The sequence below is a fragment of the Danio aesculapii genome, chromosome 3 (genome assembly GCF_903798145.1).
Source record: "Danio aesculapii chromosome 3, fDanAes4.1, whole genome shotgun sequence".
NCBI lineage: Eukaryota > Metazoa > Chordata > Actinopteri > Cypriniformes > Danionidae > Danio > Danio aesculapii.
In genome coordinates this window covers 9,722,114-9,739,519 of record NC_079437.1, presented here as the reverse complement: position 1 = coordinate 9,739,519, position 17,406 = coordinate 9,722,114, and the positions used below count along the sequence as shown (strand labels likewise).

The 17,406-nt window shown below is 33.2% G+C and overlaps 1 protein-coding gene across 1 annotated transcript in view; it reads left to right on the top strand.

Annotated features, from left to right (window-relative positions):
• Window positions 1-17,406, top strand: part of LOC130217188 (adenylate cyclase type 9) — a 128,845-nt gene that overhangs the window by 78,596 nt on the left and 32,843 nt on the right.

Sequence of the window (17,406 nt, the reverse complement as noted above, 5' to 3'; positions counted from 1 at the left end):
AACATGCTAATTCATACTAAATTCATGATAACATGCTAGTTTATACTAGAAACGTGTTAGCATTATGCTGATTTATATAAAATTTACATTTAAAACGCGGACAATTTACCTTTAAATCACAAGAAAAAAAAAGAAATGTTAACAAAACATTCACATAAAAAATAATAATTTTACACCGTAATAATATTACACAATTTTGCTGTTATAACTGTAGAAATATTACTCGCATAACTTTTTAATACAGTGTGTTTTGTTGATAAATTTGGCATTTAAGTAGAAAAAATGTAACAAGCAAATATACTTTAGGACAAGGTGAGATATAAATAAATAAACAAATAAATAAGTAAATAAATGAAAAATTTTATAAATAAATAAGTAAATAAATAAACATATAAATAAATAAATAAATAAGTAAATAAATAAATAAACATATAAATAAGTAAATAAATAAATAAGTAAATAAATAAACAAATAAATAAATAAATAAATAAATAAATAAATAAGTAAGTAAATAAGCAAATAAATAAATAAGTAAAAAAATAAATAAGTAAATAATTAAACATGTAAATAAATAAATAAGTAAATAAATAAATAAGTAAATAAGTAAGTAATAAGCAAATAAATAAATAAATAAGTTAATGAATAAGTAAAAAATAATTAAGTAAATAAATAAATAATTAAGTAAATAAATAAATAAATAAATAAATAAGTAAATAAGCAAATAAATAAATAAGGAAAAAATAATTAAGTAAATAAATAAGTAAATAAATAAATAAATAAATAGATAAGTAAATAAATAAGTAAATAAATATATAAATAAATAAATAAATAAATAAATAAATAGATAAGTAAATAAATAAGTAAATAAAGGAATATATAAATAAGTAATTAAATACGTAAATAAGCAAATAAATAAATAAATAAATAAGTAAATAAATAAATAAGTTTAAAAAATAATTAAGTAAATAAATAAATAAATAAATGAATAAATAAGTAAATTAATAACAGCTCAAAACACTAGATATACAATAGTTTCAACAAAGAGACCACCACTTGCGCTAATAAACTGTATAAACAGAGGTCGCACCACATCTGTAAATATTTTAGCTGCTGCTCATGACCAGGGAATCTGGTGGAGAGAAATCCTCCACTTCCACACAGCTCTCAGATCCACTGTAAACGCTGTTCTCCGAATCGCTGTCCATCTCCCCTGCATCTGTGTTTGGGTTGCCAGTGTGCAAATTAGCTTTTTTAATGCACGTAATGAAACTCCCCTTTTCATGCAAACCCTTCCTTCTTTCGCTGCTGGACACTCCCACCTAAACAAAGCGGGACTCACCCACTTTCCTGACTTGTATTTCAAACTAGAGGTGTTGATTTTACTTTAAAAAGTCAGTAACCCCTCAGCACAATAGCCCAGTGGTTAGTGTGTCAATATATGGTGCAGTAGCACGTCAGGGCGTCCCGAGTTCGAATCCCGGCACGAGGACATTTCCCTACCCTACCCCCTCTCTCTATTTCTCTCTCTCTCCAACTTCGCTTACTGTCTAAATACTTTCCTAGGTCAAAAAAAAAGTCAGTAACCCATTGTCTTTTTAATTATGCATAAAGTTTGTTTACTTAATAATTATAAGTTTACTCTCTTGTTTTAATTAAAGACAACTAATCGCTTTTTACAGTGTATAGATTTGGTCCTGTGCAGGCAGAGAGCTGCTGTTCAGAAATGCTGATTCAGTGAGCCACTTTCCGCACACGTCCACAAGCCACACTCCTGAGGGAAAGCCTAAAAAAGGACCGTGTTTCAGAACTCAGCGACACACTTCTCTGCGGGAAGGAGAGGTTTTTGAAGGCAGAAAGGAGTGATTGATGGGCCTCAGCCGAGACCTGCACCATAATCAATGACATCGATCAGTCTGTTACTCGGCTGTCAGAGCAGCGCTGCGTCCCGAGCCTCGCCGTGTGAGCGGCCGAACCATCCGGTGCATCCGTTTGGGATAAATGACGTCCCGCTTGCTGGAAGGCTTTGAACGGCCCCGAGATTCATCTTGACATCTCTAAAGGGACGACAGCTGAATGCAGCTTCTCCGTTCAAAGGGAAGCCAAACTGTTTTGCTTGCTATCTGATTCAGTGTTTGTGCTGATATTCAAAGATAAAAGGCGGAGAAGTTACAAATACCACAATAGGGGATTTCTTCTATCTTACTGGGAGTGCTGAACCTGCATAAAACTCACAGTATATCGCCAATCACAAGTCGAAATGCATTGGCGTTTGAATAGTATGTGTACAGGGCTGCTGTTGGATTACATTTTTTATTTCTATAGCGCCTTTTACAATGTAGATTGTGTCAAAACAGCTTAACATACAATTTCTAGTAAACTGAAACTGCTTCAGTCCATTAAAGACGTATTGAATTCCTCACTTGCTGGGTTTTCATCATCCTGTGCTAAAGGATCATTCCACTTTTTTTGGAAATAGGCTCATTTTACAACTCCTCCATAGTTAAACTGTTGCGTTTCACCATTTTTGAGTTAATTCAGCCAATTTCAGACTCTGACGGGAGCCTTTTTAGCTTAGCTTAGCTTAGCTTAGCATAGATCATTGAATCAGATTAGACCATTAGCATCTTTCTCACAGTGTTTCAATAATTTTTCTATTTAAAGACTGGCACTTCTGTAGTTACCTCATACACCTAGCCCAACAGAAAATGCAAAGTTGCTAATTTCAAAGTCAATATGGCTACACTCTCAGAAATAACGGTGGTACCTTTTCAAAAGGTACAAATTTGTACCTGAAAGGTCCATATTAATACCTCAAGGGTACATATTAGTACCTAAAAAATACAAAAGTGTTCCTCTTACAAATTTTACGTACTAATATATACTTTTGGGGTACCAATATGGACCCCTTAAGTACAAATGTTTATCTTTTGAAAAGGTACCACCCCAGTGACAGCTCCCGTACCTTTATTTCTGAGAGTGTAGGAACTATACTCTCATTCTGGCATAATAATCAAGGGAGTTTGATGCAGTACCATGGCTGAAGCAGGCACAATGATATTATGCAGCAGCTGAAAATTGGCTAGCTTCTGGTTTAAATAGCAACAGTTCAGGATCTGCACCAAAGTATATATGTTTTCTCACAAATGTCTGACAAATGACCGATATTAGAAAAAACTGACATTGCGATATTTTTATTTTTCCACAACACATATTGAGATATTGAGTATACATTCACCAGATGAAATTAATAGGTCTATTTGGAAAAAAAATCATATTTTTGGATATATTTCAGATACACCACACAAATTTGTGATGCTGATTTGTGAATATTTGTGGAAAGGATAGATTTGGGAACTGCTAAATCGCCGAACTATGTTGATAACAAAAGAACTTGCTTGGCTAATAATATTTTTGAGAAGCTCATTTTCATAATGACTGGGAATAGATGTGTTGAATGAAAATGACTAAATCCTCTTAGTTTGTATTATATGAGCATAACCTTATATAAGATACATATTTTATTTACATTAGTGAATCTATACCCCCCCAAAAAAATGCTCAGTTTATTTACCCAAGGCCATCTACAATGTAAGTGACTTTCTTCTTCTTCAGTACAGCAAGTTTTGAAGCTGAAAAGTGCCTCTTTGTTGGTTCAGAAAATGGAAGTCAGTGGCTACCGACAACTTTGAGTGTCAAAACATACATATACAAGCAAAACAAAATTATTATCTGCACCTCCAGAAGCAAAATGGGAATTTTATAACCGTAACAAAACATTATACACTATCTGACAAAAGTCTTGTCACCTATCCAAGTTTTAGGAGCAACAAATAATAACTCGACTTCGAGTTAATCATCAGGAGTATCAGAAGTGGCTTAAATGAAAGGCAAAGGCCTCTAGATTACATTTATTTGACCAAAATAAAATATGGCCATGCCTTGATTTTGAATTATTTCATTAGGGCAGTAAGGTCTGATTTTGCTCAGACAAAAGTCTCGTCACTTAACAGAAATAATGTCCAGTATAGAATATAAAGTCTTGGTGCAGTGGAAACAGAATGAATATTGTGTATGACTCTGAGCTTGGAGGACTGCATCCATACATCTCTGCAATGACTCAAATAACTTATTAATAAAGTCATCTGGAATGGCAAAGAAAGCGTTCTTGCAGGACTCGAGTTGATCAAGATTCTTTGGATTCATCTTCAGTGCCTCCTCCTTCATCTTACCCCAGACATGCTCAATAATGTTCATATCTGTTGACTGGGCTGGCCAATCGTGGAGCACCTTGACGTTCTTTGCTATGTATGAAAAGGAGTGCTATCCTGCTGAAGAGTTTGCCCTCTCCTGTGGTTTGTAATGTAATGGGCAACACAAGTGTCTTGATACCTCAGGCTGTTGATGTTGCCATCCACTCTGCAGATCTCTTGCACGCCCCCATACTGAATGTAACTCCCAAACCATGATTTTTCCTTCACCAAACTTGACTGATTAATTTGAGAATCTTAGGTCCATGGGGGTTCCAATAGGTATTCTGCAGTATTTGTGATGATTATACAGGTAGGTGAATTGGATGAACTAAACTGGTCGTAGTATATGAGTGTGTGTGTGAATGTGAGAGTGTATGGGTGTTTTTCAGTACTGCGTTGCAGCTGGAAGGGCATCCGCTGTGTAAAACTTATTCTGGAATAGTTGGTGGTTCATTTCGATGTGGCGACCTCTGAAATAGAGACTATGCGGAAGGATAATGAATGGATGAGTAAACTATCCTTTAAGTTCAACGCACATGATTAGCATTCTAAATGTAACAATAATAACCCAAAGTCATTTGCCCTGGTGAAGTGGTCTATTTAATGTAATTTAAACTTTCAACATGAGTATAATAAGATCTTTCATTAAAAAGTAAGTGGGTCAGTTTTGATTTCCTATTTCTGAAATAGCCTGCCAAATGAGAATTGAATGAAGGGGTGTACCTGTGCTCTCTCTCTCTCTCTCTCTTTCTTTATTCTTTTTCTTTTCTTCTCTCTAGTCTGCCTCTGCCGTTTGGCTCATTTGTTCTCGCAACCTCAGGCGAAATGTCAGTAGCATTGAGACGATGAATCATAAAACAGTCTGATTTAATGATAAAAGATGACCGGCGACAGCAGGCGCTGACAGTAGGGTGTGATTCAGAAACACGGTCATTGCTTATTCATTCTGAGCTGTCGCTGCATGCCCTCAAAGTGAATATTCCTCATGTTCAATCAATCAGAGAAGAAGAAATCATAATGAGAAGAAGAAAACACTGCTTCATAGTGTTTAATAGTTAATAGAGAGTTAATAGTTTATTTGACAAAACAAAGACATGTATGCGTATATAACAAATGTACACTCATCTGCCACTTTATTAGGTACACATATATTCAACAAGGTACTGGAAATATTCCTCAGAGAATTTGGTTCATATTAACATAATAGCATCACGCAGTGAATCTCCCGTTCCACCACATCCCAAAGATGCCATATTGGATTGAGATCTGATGACTGTGGAGGCCATTTGAGTACAGTGAACTCATTTTTATGTTGGAAGCTGCTGGAAGTAGCCATCAGAAGATGGGTACACTGTGGTCATAAAGGTATGGACATGGTCAGCACATTCTCAGGTAGGCTTTGCTGTTGACTTGTTGCTCAATTGGTACTAACGGGCCCAAAGTGTGGCAATAAAAAATCTTCCACACCATTACGACACCACCACCAGTCTGAAGAGTTGATACAAGGCAAGATGGATTCATGCTTTCATGTTGTTGATGCCAAATTCTGACCCTACCATCCGAATGTCGCAGCAGAAATTGAGACTCATCAGACCAGGCAATGTTTTTTTTTATCTTCTATTGTCCAATTTTGGTGAGCCTGTGTGAATTGTAGCCTCAGTTTCCTGTTCTTAGCTGACAGGAGTGGCACCCGATGTGTTCTTCTGCTGCTGTAGCCCATCTGCCTCAAGGTTGGACGTGTTGTGTGTTCAGAGATGCTCTTCTGCATACCTCGATTGTAACGAGTGGTTATTTGAGTTACTGTTGCCTTTCTATCAGCTGAAACCAGTCTGGCCATTCTCCTCTGGCATCAACAAGGCATTTGCGCCCACAGAACTGCCGCTCATCTGATATTTTCTCTTTTTCTGACCATTCTCTCTAAACCCTAGAGATGGTTGTGCGTGAAAATCCCAGTAGATCAGCAGTTTCTGATATACTCAGACACGCCCATCTATCACCAACAACCATGCCATGTTCAAAGTCACCTTAATCACCTTTTTCCTCATTCTGATGCTCGGTTTGAACTGCAGCAGATCGTCTTTAAATGCATTGAGTTGCTGCCATGTGATTGGCTGATTATAAATTTGAATCCAAGTTTTAACTTTGAATTCAAACACTTTCCACAAACTATTCCACAGTTTTGGAACCAGAATGGGGAAGTCCCAGAGTAAAATGAGAAAATATGATACACCGGTGTTTTGGAATATGGAAAAACTGTCTTTACACTGTTTTCATCTGTTTTTATATTATTTGTTTCTATTTTATTTTTACTTGTCTCTTTTACTTATGTTTATGTAAAGCCCTTTTAATTGCCACTGTATATGAAATATGCTATATAGATAAACTTATCTTACCTTGCCATTTAAAATCTCACAGAAAGTAACTTAAAATTAATTCTGATTTGAAAAGGGAGCCAGTGGAGAGAGTAAAGGGCAGGCGTGATGTGCTGTGTTTGTGACTCTTAGTCAGCATGCAAGCAACAGCAACATTAAGTTATGAGTGTGACTGATGAAGAAAGGTTTGGGTAATGCCAGCATAAAGTAAACAGTGTTGGGTAAGTCAGTGTTTCCCAACCCTGTTCCTGAAGGCACACCAACAGTACACATTTTCAACCTCTCCCTTATCAAACACACCTGAATCAACTCATCAGAACATTAGAAGAGACTCAAAAACCTGAAATGAATAGGTCAGATAAGGGAGACATCCAAAACATGTACTGTTGGTGTGCCTCCAGGAACAGGGTTGGGAAACACTGGGGTAAGTTACTTTTAAAAAAGTAAAAAATTACAAATTACAGACTACTACAAGAAAATTGTAATCTGATTACATTACTAATTACTTTACTTTGAAGTTCATTCATTCATTTTCTTTTCAGCTTAGTCCCTTTATTAATCCGGGGTCGCCACAGCAGAATGAACCGTCAACTTATCCAGCATATGTTCTACGCAGCGGATGCCCTTCCAGCCGCAATCCATCTCTGGGAAACATCCACACACACTCATTTACACTCATACACTATGGACAATTTAGCCTTCCCAGTTCATCTGTACCGTATGTCTTTAGACTGTGGGGGAAACCGGAGCACCCGGAGGAACTCCACACAGAAACAGATGAAAATAGAGAATATGAAAAAGATGAAATATACCTATAAAAATACAAAATAAATTACAGCTCTTTCAGTAATTTAATACTCATTTAAAACCATTACAATGGGTTGATCACAGCAGTTTGACATATTCAAAAGACTTAGAGTTTGTCCACAACTTAAAATTCTCTCATCATTCACTTGTTCCAAAACTGTTTGTTTTTTTTAACACAAAAGAAGACATAAAGAAAACTGGGTCCCGGTAACCATTGACATCCATAGTATGAAAAAGCACTGCAGTGTTTGGGTGTTCTGGGTTTGTTTGAGGTAATTAGTCTACCGAAATGTGTATATTCCGTACAAAGAATGAAGCTGATTGGTCAGTCCTTGTCGCATGACTTGCGGTTTTCAACTGGTGCGCCTGGAAAATGTGAGCGTGCGCAACATGTGCTTTGAATACATGTGCGCAAGCCATGCGCCTCCATTGGAAACAATGAAATTGCACATACAAAAGTCGCAATTTGTGAACAACCCCATAAGCAGCTATGCTTCTCTTCACATTCAGAGGATACCTACACTCCCGATCCTGCACAAAAAAAACAAAACAATTTAGCCTGTTTAGGCTGAGTTGGACTGCCGTGTTTTTGTGCGCCGGTGTCCTCCTTGGTGACGAGTGTTGTCGAAGAATGCTTTCTGTTCAGTTGCTGGTCGAGTTAAAAGCAGTCGAAAGTTCTATGGAGACTGGACATAGACCGCATTTCACAGCAATGTTTTTGTTTTTATGCTCAATGAAATCAAAGTAATGTCTGTATTTCCACTTGAAGAAGCAACCACTCTCGACAGCAGCTATTTCAGCTTGCGTTCTTCAGCTATTTAAAAGCGCATGCTCATTAACTGACGTTGCAGCAGAAAATGTGATTTAAAATAAGCATTTTTTTCTTCTAAAATGTATATTTGTAACGTAAGTAACACAATTACAATGACTTTAGTAACCATAATCAAATGATGCAAATTTAAAATGTAATTCATTACATTACTGCATTCACAAACATGTAATTAGAATACATTAGCGCATTACTGTGAAACTGTGTATAAAGTGAATTGCAGTAGTCCAGATGAGAGTTTACAAAGGCATGACAGTTTTATAAATAAATACAGTACTGTACAAAAGTCTTAGCGCCACAGTTACATTTATTGGTTTAGTGAGGGTATAATGACATTATATATTACTTCTCATTCTCGTTATTAAAATACAACCAGAAAATACAGGCTCTAGTTGGATTATTAGGGTCTAATTGTTTAAGACATATGAAGGAACGAGTTAGATAAAGATGGAAGAGTGAATGAAAAATACCGAAGTTTCTGTCTTGGTTTGGTCTGGATTTCTGCCAGAGCTTTTGTCAGTATTGCCTGAAATTATGGGATTGTGAATGCTAAAAAGTACAGACAGGTTTAAACTCGTCGTGTAATTCCTATTGAAAAGGAAATCATATTTGGAGAGAAAAACAGCTGATGAAACAAAGACAGTCATGAAGTGGCCTCCACAGAGTCCAGACCTGAATATTATTGACAGAATGTATAGGCAGTACTATAGGCAGTATCAGACTCACCTGAAGAGAAAAAGGAAGATTGAACATGCTAAATCTAAGGAAGAACTCTTAGAAATGCTGAAAGATGCTTGATGTTAAATAGCACATCATTTCGCAAAAGACTCAACAAAAAGTTCCAGGTGCTAAAGAGGTCACGTTAAACACAGGCTTTTGATGCTCGTCTTTTGATTCTAAAAGTAATTTTGTTCTGAATATTGTGTACACATTTCCCATATTATTTGTTTGTATATTGTCTTAGATGCTAAGACTTTTGCACAGTACTGTACATTAAAGCATATGCTACAGTATATCCTATAATATTTGATCCAGGGTGCTGTTGTGCCTATAGTTCCCTTCACACTGTCAGTCATCAGCAGGTAAAGCTCTCTGCGTCTGCGGTTGTGAATTGACTGTGAATTGTGTCTGGTTGGCTCCGGGTCTGTGCGGTTCGTCTGGAGATGTGACCCGCTCATCATCCCTGCTCCGACACTTTTAATTATCCGCCGGTGTATTGTGGGAGGTGAGGCTTTTATTGTGCGTTAATTACGCTTAAGACCATCCGAGACGTTCCTCGTCTTCTTCCCCGGCTCATGTTTGAGGAAGATAGAGCCGGAGAAAAATGAAGCCTATTTATAGAACCATTAAGATGCTTTGTGTTTGATCAGAGACTATTATGTGTGTTTTTTTGATTTAGCAGTCGGCGCAGGCAGATTGAAGAGAGTCTCCTGTGTGTCTTCAGCAGCTCTTGTCTCTCATTCATTCATTCAGATGAGTGTTTCTTTCACTGCCGCGTCCCTGAGAGAAGAGAAGAAAAGAGAAGGAGAGCTGCTCCTGTTGTTTTGATCGCTTTAGTTTTGAAACGTCGACACATTACTCGTGCTTAGTGTTTCTCTGTTATTTGACCTTTTCTAAAATTAGCAGCTGAATAGGAGAAACTGAACTACACTGAACTACACGGTTGAATGAGCTACAGTCAGAGACTGAATTGGTTAATCATTTGACTTTTTTAGTGTCGGAATGATTCGCCCTCCTGAGAATTTCTTTTTCAAATATTTCCCAAATTATGTTTAACAGAGCAAGGAATTTTTCACAGTATTTCCTATAATATGTTTTTTTTTTTGGAGAAAGTCTTATTTGTTTATTTCGGCTAGAATAAAAGCAGTTTTAAATTTTTTTAAAAGGCATTTTAAGGTCAATATTATTAGCCCCCTTGAGCCTTTAAATGTCACTTTAAGCTGAATACTTGTATCTTGAAAATATCAAGTAAAATATTACTGTCATCATGGCAAAGATAACATAAATCAGTTATTAGAAATGAGTTATTAAAACTATTATGTTTAGAAATGTGTTAAATCTTTCTGTTAAACAGAAATTGGGGGAAAATAAACAGGGGGGCTAATAATTCTGTCACAATCACCAGAGATCTAGCCTATGCAGATCGCTAGAGAACTACAATGCTACCACTTAACCAAACTACAACTACCATGATGCTTAGCACCAATCAACACCTGCGACAGTTGCAGACTATCTGGACTGATACACACACACAGGTGAAGATCGTACTTAATTATCACGAGGGCTATACACACAGCAAAAATGGCAAATTCAGTAAATGAGATGCAGAAACCTGCATGGAGCACATTCATGTATCACACTGCTAAGTGATGCACTGAGTGTATTCTTTACTAAAAAGATAGGCCTTTAATCTAGTTTTGAACTGCAAGAGTGTGTCTGAGCCTCGGACATTATCAGGAAGGCTATTCCAGAGTTTAGGAGCCATAAATGATAGGTAAGAACCCGTATTTTAAATTCAACATGAAACTTAACAGGCAGCCAGTGTAAGGAGGATAAAATTGGGGTGATGTGATCATATTTTCTAGACTTGGTAAGAACTCTGGCAGCTGCATTTTGTACTAGTTGAAGTTTGTTAATAGAGGATGTTGGGCAGCCAGCAAACAGAGCATTACAGTAATCCAGCCTAGAGGTCATAAAAGCATGGACTAGCTTTTCTGCATCTAAGATGGATAGCATACTTCGTAACCGATATTTCTCAGATGAAAGATCATGGGTTGTCATAAACCCAACGTTGGGTCAAATATGGACAAACTCAACATAAGCTTTTTTGTTTTAATTGACTCATTGGATGGACATGGTGCTTTATTTGCTAAATGTTTTATGCAATATTAATTTTGTGCATACCTTTATTTAGCATCTTTGGATGGAACAGGCTATCAGGTTCATTTTTTACTGTAAACCATGAAATTAAATGTTATTTTTCTACAAGGGTCTTAAATTTAATTGAATCCTTGGTCACACTTTATTTTGATGGTCCATTTGTTGAATTTAAGTTACATTGCATCTACATGCCCGCTGATCCTCATTAGATTATAAGGAGACTGTTAACTTGGGGTTAGGGTTAGTGTATGATGGCATGTAATTGCAAAGTTTCTTATAGTCAGTTAAATGTCTGTTGAAGGAGCATATCAACAGATATTAAGCAGACAGTCTACTAATACTCAAATAGACCATCAAAATAGAGTTACCGAATCATCTTTCTACAATTTTGCAAGTAGTAAAAATGGATTATCATAACTCTAACTGAATGAGCATTTTAACCGGTGTCAATATTGGGGCCGATTCTCTTCAGCATGTACATTAATGATTTACCCAAGGTGTGCCAACAGTGTAACATTGTAATGAAGGCTGACAACACAGTCATTTATACAGTACATGTGGTAAAAAATGTAGAAGAGGTTACGAAAAGGTTTAAAGATGGTTTAAAAAAGTAATAGCATAGCTCAAGTTGTAGGGTACATTTTTTTAATGATAATTTTTTTCACGAGGAAACGTAACTATTTTAGGTTTTGTCAGTTTAGTGACTAATTTGTATAAATTTGAACAAGTTCAGGCATAAGAAAATGTAAAATTTAATTAAGGATGAGCAAATCATACTAAATTGTACAAATGAGATCATACGATTTGATATTAATTAGCCGCTAAATCATAAAGTTACGAATTGCCATGAGATTACGTTAAACCATAAGAATCTGTTGCATTAAATTTAACTGAATCTCATCTTTCTACATCTTCAGAAGTTATAAAAATGGATAATCATAACTCTAGATGGAAACAGAGCTATTGGGTTACATTTTAGAATGATAATTTTTAGCCTGATTTCGCAAGGAAACGTAAATATTTTTTGTCTTGTCAGTTTAGTGGCTGATTCGTAAGAGTTCAGTCGTATGAAAATATACAATTTTTAAAAGGAGGCATGGCACCCAACCTCACTCCTTTCACAACCATCAGTGGGGTATGAGCAAATCATACTAAATTGTACTAATGAGATCGAACGATTTCAAACAAATTAGCCACTAAATCAAAAATATAACATTGGGTAACCATAAGAATCTGTTGCATTAAAAAAAATTCTGCAAAGTTTTTAAATTTAATTGAATCTTATCGTTTTACATCTTCGCAAGCTGTAAAAATTGATTATCATAACTTGAACTCGATGAGACTCTCAACCGGTGTTCCTCTAGGGTCAATAACATCGTAATGAAGACTGACAACATTTATACATATGGTAAAAAAAATTGAAACTGTGGTTTAACAAAAATAAAAACACGGCTTAAGTTGTACACGTACTGTATATTTATTTACTTTATAACATAGAACTTCTATGTTAAGCTGCTTCGACACAATCTACATTGTAAAAGCGCTATATAAATGAACATGAATTGAATTGAATTTAATTGAATTGAATTGTATTGTATTGTATTGTATTGTATTGTATTTATGGGACTAGCTAACAATACATATGGGTTAAATTGCGTTTTTTTTACGCCAAAATCATTCAGTATTAAGTAAAAATCATGTTTTATGAAGACATACCAACCATAAATATATCAAAACTTCATTTTTTATTAATAATATGCATGGCTTAGAACTTAATTTGGCCAACTTTAAAGGCAATTTCCTCAATATTGAGATTTTTTTGTACCCTCGGGTTCCTGATCTTCAAATAGTTGCATCTCAACCAAATGTTTTCCTATCCCAACAAAACATCCATCAATGAAAAGCTTATTTATACAACTTCCAGATGATGTATACTTCTTAGTTTCCAAAAAGTGACCATTATGACTGGTTTGTGATCCAATGTCACATGGTGAATATAACCTTATGTGATGTTTTAGGCTTTTCATGAAGTTCTGCATTGATATTCATACTTGAACATTATTACTGGTCCATCAGTATATCCAGAGACATGACGTGTGTCAATAAATCTATAAATCTGGCAGACTGTGTGTAAAAGAAGATACGAAGTCTGATGATGTTTTACTGGTGTCAGAGCAGCATGCCAGATTCAGTCTGAATAACACCATTAACGGGATGTTTACAGTAGAGCTGATCAATATTTCAACAGCCGCTCTGGAAACTTGCTCTTGCTACTTAATCAATACAAATACAAACAGATACATACAGAATTTTGTTGATTATGTATACCAATGAATATGAAATAGACAGTGCATTGTGCGAAGAGATAAGCAGTCATTCCATGGCTAATATTTTGCTTTGATTTACATTTGCATAATTCATATTCATGCGGTAGGTTAATTAGGTGTACCATATGGCCTCTGCCATAAATTATAGATATATTTTTTTATTTATTTGTTTATTTATTGGGGGATGTGTTTCTTGTTTTGGATAAAAACTGGGTAAATATAAAATAAAATATAATATAATATAATATAATATAATATAATATAATATAATATAATATAATATAATATAATAATAATATAATATAATATAATATAATATAATATAATATAATAAAATATAATATAATATAATATAATATAATATAATATAATATAATATAATATAATAAAATATAATATATAATAAAATATAATATAATAAAATATAATATAATAAAATATAATATATAATATAATATAATATAATATAATATAATATAATATAATATAATATAATATAATATAATATAATATACTATAATATAATAAAATATAATATAATAAAATATAATATAATATAATATAATAAAATATAATATATAATAAAATATAATATATAATAAAATATAATATAATAAAATATAATATAATATAATATAATATAATATAATATAATATAATAAAATATAATAAAATATAATATAATATAATATAATATAATATAATATAATATAATATAATATAATAAAATAAAATATAATATAATATAATATAATATAATATAATATAATATAATAAATATATAATAAAATAAAATAAAATAAAATAAAATAAAATAAAATAAAATAAAATATAATATAACAAAGGTTTGTGCCGTCATACTGCCCCCAAGTGTTCATTTCACCTGCAAACTGCAGTCAAACGTATATTGAATTTTTTTTCCGCAAATATATAGGTTAAAGCTTGCATTTCAAATGAGCCTGTGTTGTTGTTTTTTCCTAAAGGTCAACGTGTTGGCGAACTGTCCGAAATGAGCTGTCCTTTGTTGATGCCTGTTAAATATTGATGGACTTTAAGAGTGTTCTCAGTTCTCAACATGGATTGTTGATTAGAAAGTGTCTGGTGCATATGGAGAGGAAAGAGTTTGCCCTACAGGTGGTTTGTCAAGCTCACTCACCTGTGTGAAGCACACTCAGGATCGCACAGTGTTTTCCAGAAACATGCTTTGTGTGTGTTGACAAGAAAGTGTCTGGTGCATATGGAGAGTGCAGAGTGAGTCCTACTTCTTCTATACGTGTTTTATTCGCGAATATTTTATGCGATATTCCAATTTTGTCTAATTTACATAGACATTGTTAAGTTGTTTTGTGGTATTTATTTGGAACTGCACAAAATAATGCTTTATTTGTCAATAAGATGTCCCTGTAAATATCATTAGTGTGAAAAGGAACAAACGTTATTGTCGTCATACTGCCCCCTAGTGTTCATTTCACCTACAAACGTGCAGTCAGACGTATGTTGAAGTAAGTTTTTTTCACACATATATACGCTGAAGCATGTATTTCCAATGAGCCGGTGTTGTTTTTTTCTACAAGGTCATCGTGTTGGCGAACTGTCCGAAACGAGTTGTCCTTTATTGAAGCCTGTTAAATATTCATGGTGTTTAAGTGTTCTCGGGCTGGCCATATGGAGTGTTTCTGTGTCTCTTTTGTGCTGCGATCTCCTCTGACAGGTGAATTACAGGAACACAGGCGCTCAGCACAACATTGACATTGGCCCAGACGGGGTTTAGTCGCTCGCAGATATCTGACAGTGTTTTACCGACTCTATAAAACACTTCACCTCTCACAGCCGATGATTTCTCTTGCTTCCCTGTGGATTTTATGTGCATCTCCAAGCGTCTTTCCAGAAAAAAATAGAGAGACTGAGAGGAGGTTTGATCATTTGGCGTCTCGTCTGATGACTTTAGGGAAACAGTGAGCGCCTGCTGGGTGTGAATGGAGAAATCAGCACACAAATCATCTCTCAAGCTAATGTCTTCTTTATTTAGAGCTGGAGATGCTGGATGCCAGTCGGGTTTTCAGCTTGTTTTTTTGTCGTCTGGTTTACTCATTTTTTAGTAGAAACTGGAGGCAGTTTGAGTGCAAATTTTTAGTAAGGAGTGAGTAAATCCAGATTGTAGCAAGCTCTTATTTCGGTTCCAGATTGAATGAGGTTAGGGTAATTAGGCAAGTTATTGTATAATGATGGTTTGTTCTGTAGACTATCAACAAAAATATATATCTTAAAGGGGCTAATAATATTGGCCTTAAAATGGTGTATAAAAAATTAAAAACTGCTTTTATTCTAGCCCAAATAAAACAAATAAGACTTTCTCTAGAAGAAAAAATATTATCAGACATACTGTGAAAATCTTATTTCTCTTATTTTAGAATTTATAATTTATATTTATCTTATTTCTTTTTTAGGTCAGATGAGGATAAAAGATTATATCTATGAATATTGATTTATTTTGAAACATGTTATTTTTAATAAATTTCCTTAATAGATTAAGTAGCTTGTAATTTGTAGAAATGTAGCCTTTAATTCAATTTATTAATAATGTAAATTTTTTATTTTTATTTTATAAAAAAAAAAAAATATATATATATATATATATATATATATATATATATATATATATATATATATAGTTGAAGTCAGAATTATTAGCCCCCCTTTGATTTTTTTCTTTTTTCTATTTTAAATATTTCCCAAATGATGTTTAACAGAGCAAGAAAATTTTCACAGTATGCCTGATAATATTTTTTCTTCTGGAGAAAGTCTTATTTGTTTTATTTCGGCTACAATAAAAGCAGTTTTTGGTTTTTAAAAAAACATTTTAAAGTCAACATTATTAGCCCCTTTAAGTTATATATTTTTTCAATCGTCTACAGAACAAACCATCATTATACAATAACTTGCCTAATTACCCTAACCTGCCTAGTTACCTAATTAACCTAGTTAAGCCCTTAAATATCACTTTAAGCTGTATAGAAGTGTCTTGAAAAATATCTAGTCAAATATTATTTACTGTCATCATGGCAAAGATAAAATAAATCAGTTATTAGAAATTAGTTATTAAAACTATTATGTATTTATATATATATTTGTGTATATATATATATATATATATATATATATATATATATATATATATATATATATATATATATATATATATATATATATATATATATATATATATATATATATATACACACACACATATACAGTTGAAGTCAGAATTATTAGCCCCCTAAATTATTAGCCCCCCTGTTATTTTTTCCCAAACTTCTGTTTAACGGAGAGATTTTTTTCAACATATTTCTGAACATAATAGTTTTAATAACTCATTTCTAATAACTGATTTATTTTATCTTTGCCATGATGACAGTATTATTTATCTTATTTCTTGTCCAGATCAGATGAGGATATGTGATTATATCTATTGATTTATTTAAAAACATGTGATTTTAATAAATTACCATAATAGATTAAGTTGCTTGCATTTTTTTAAAATTATTTATCATTTAATTTGATTTATCAATAAATTATTTATTTTAACATTTAATTTAAACATTTATAATACATTACCTTTTTGGACAAAGTTCTTTTATATATTATTTTTTAAAATAACTTATGATTAGTTTAGAAATATTAAGTAAGTAATAATATACATTATATAATTCTATAATATACATTATATACATTATATAAAATCTATAAATGTATTTATTTGTTTATTGAAAAGGTATTTACTGTCATTTTGTTTCATAATATTAATAATTCTTAATAATTGTAGAATTATTTAGTATATGTAATTAATTAATTTACATATATGTATATATATATATTTTTTAACTATTATTATTATTATTATTATTATTTATCTTATTTCTTTTCCAGATTGAATTTTAATG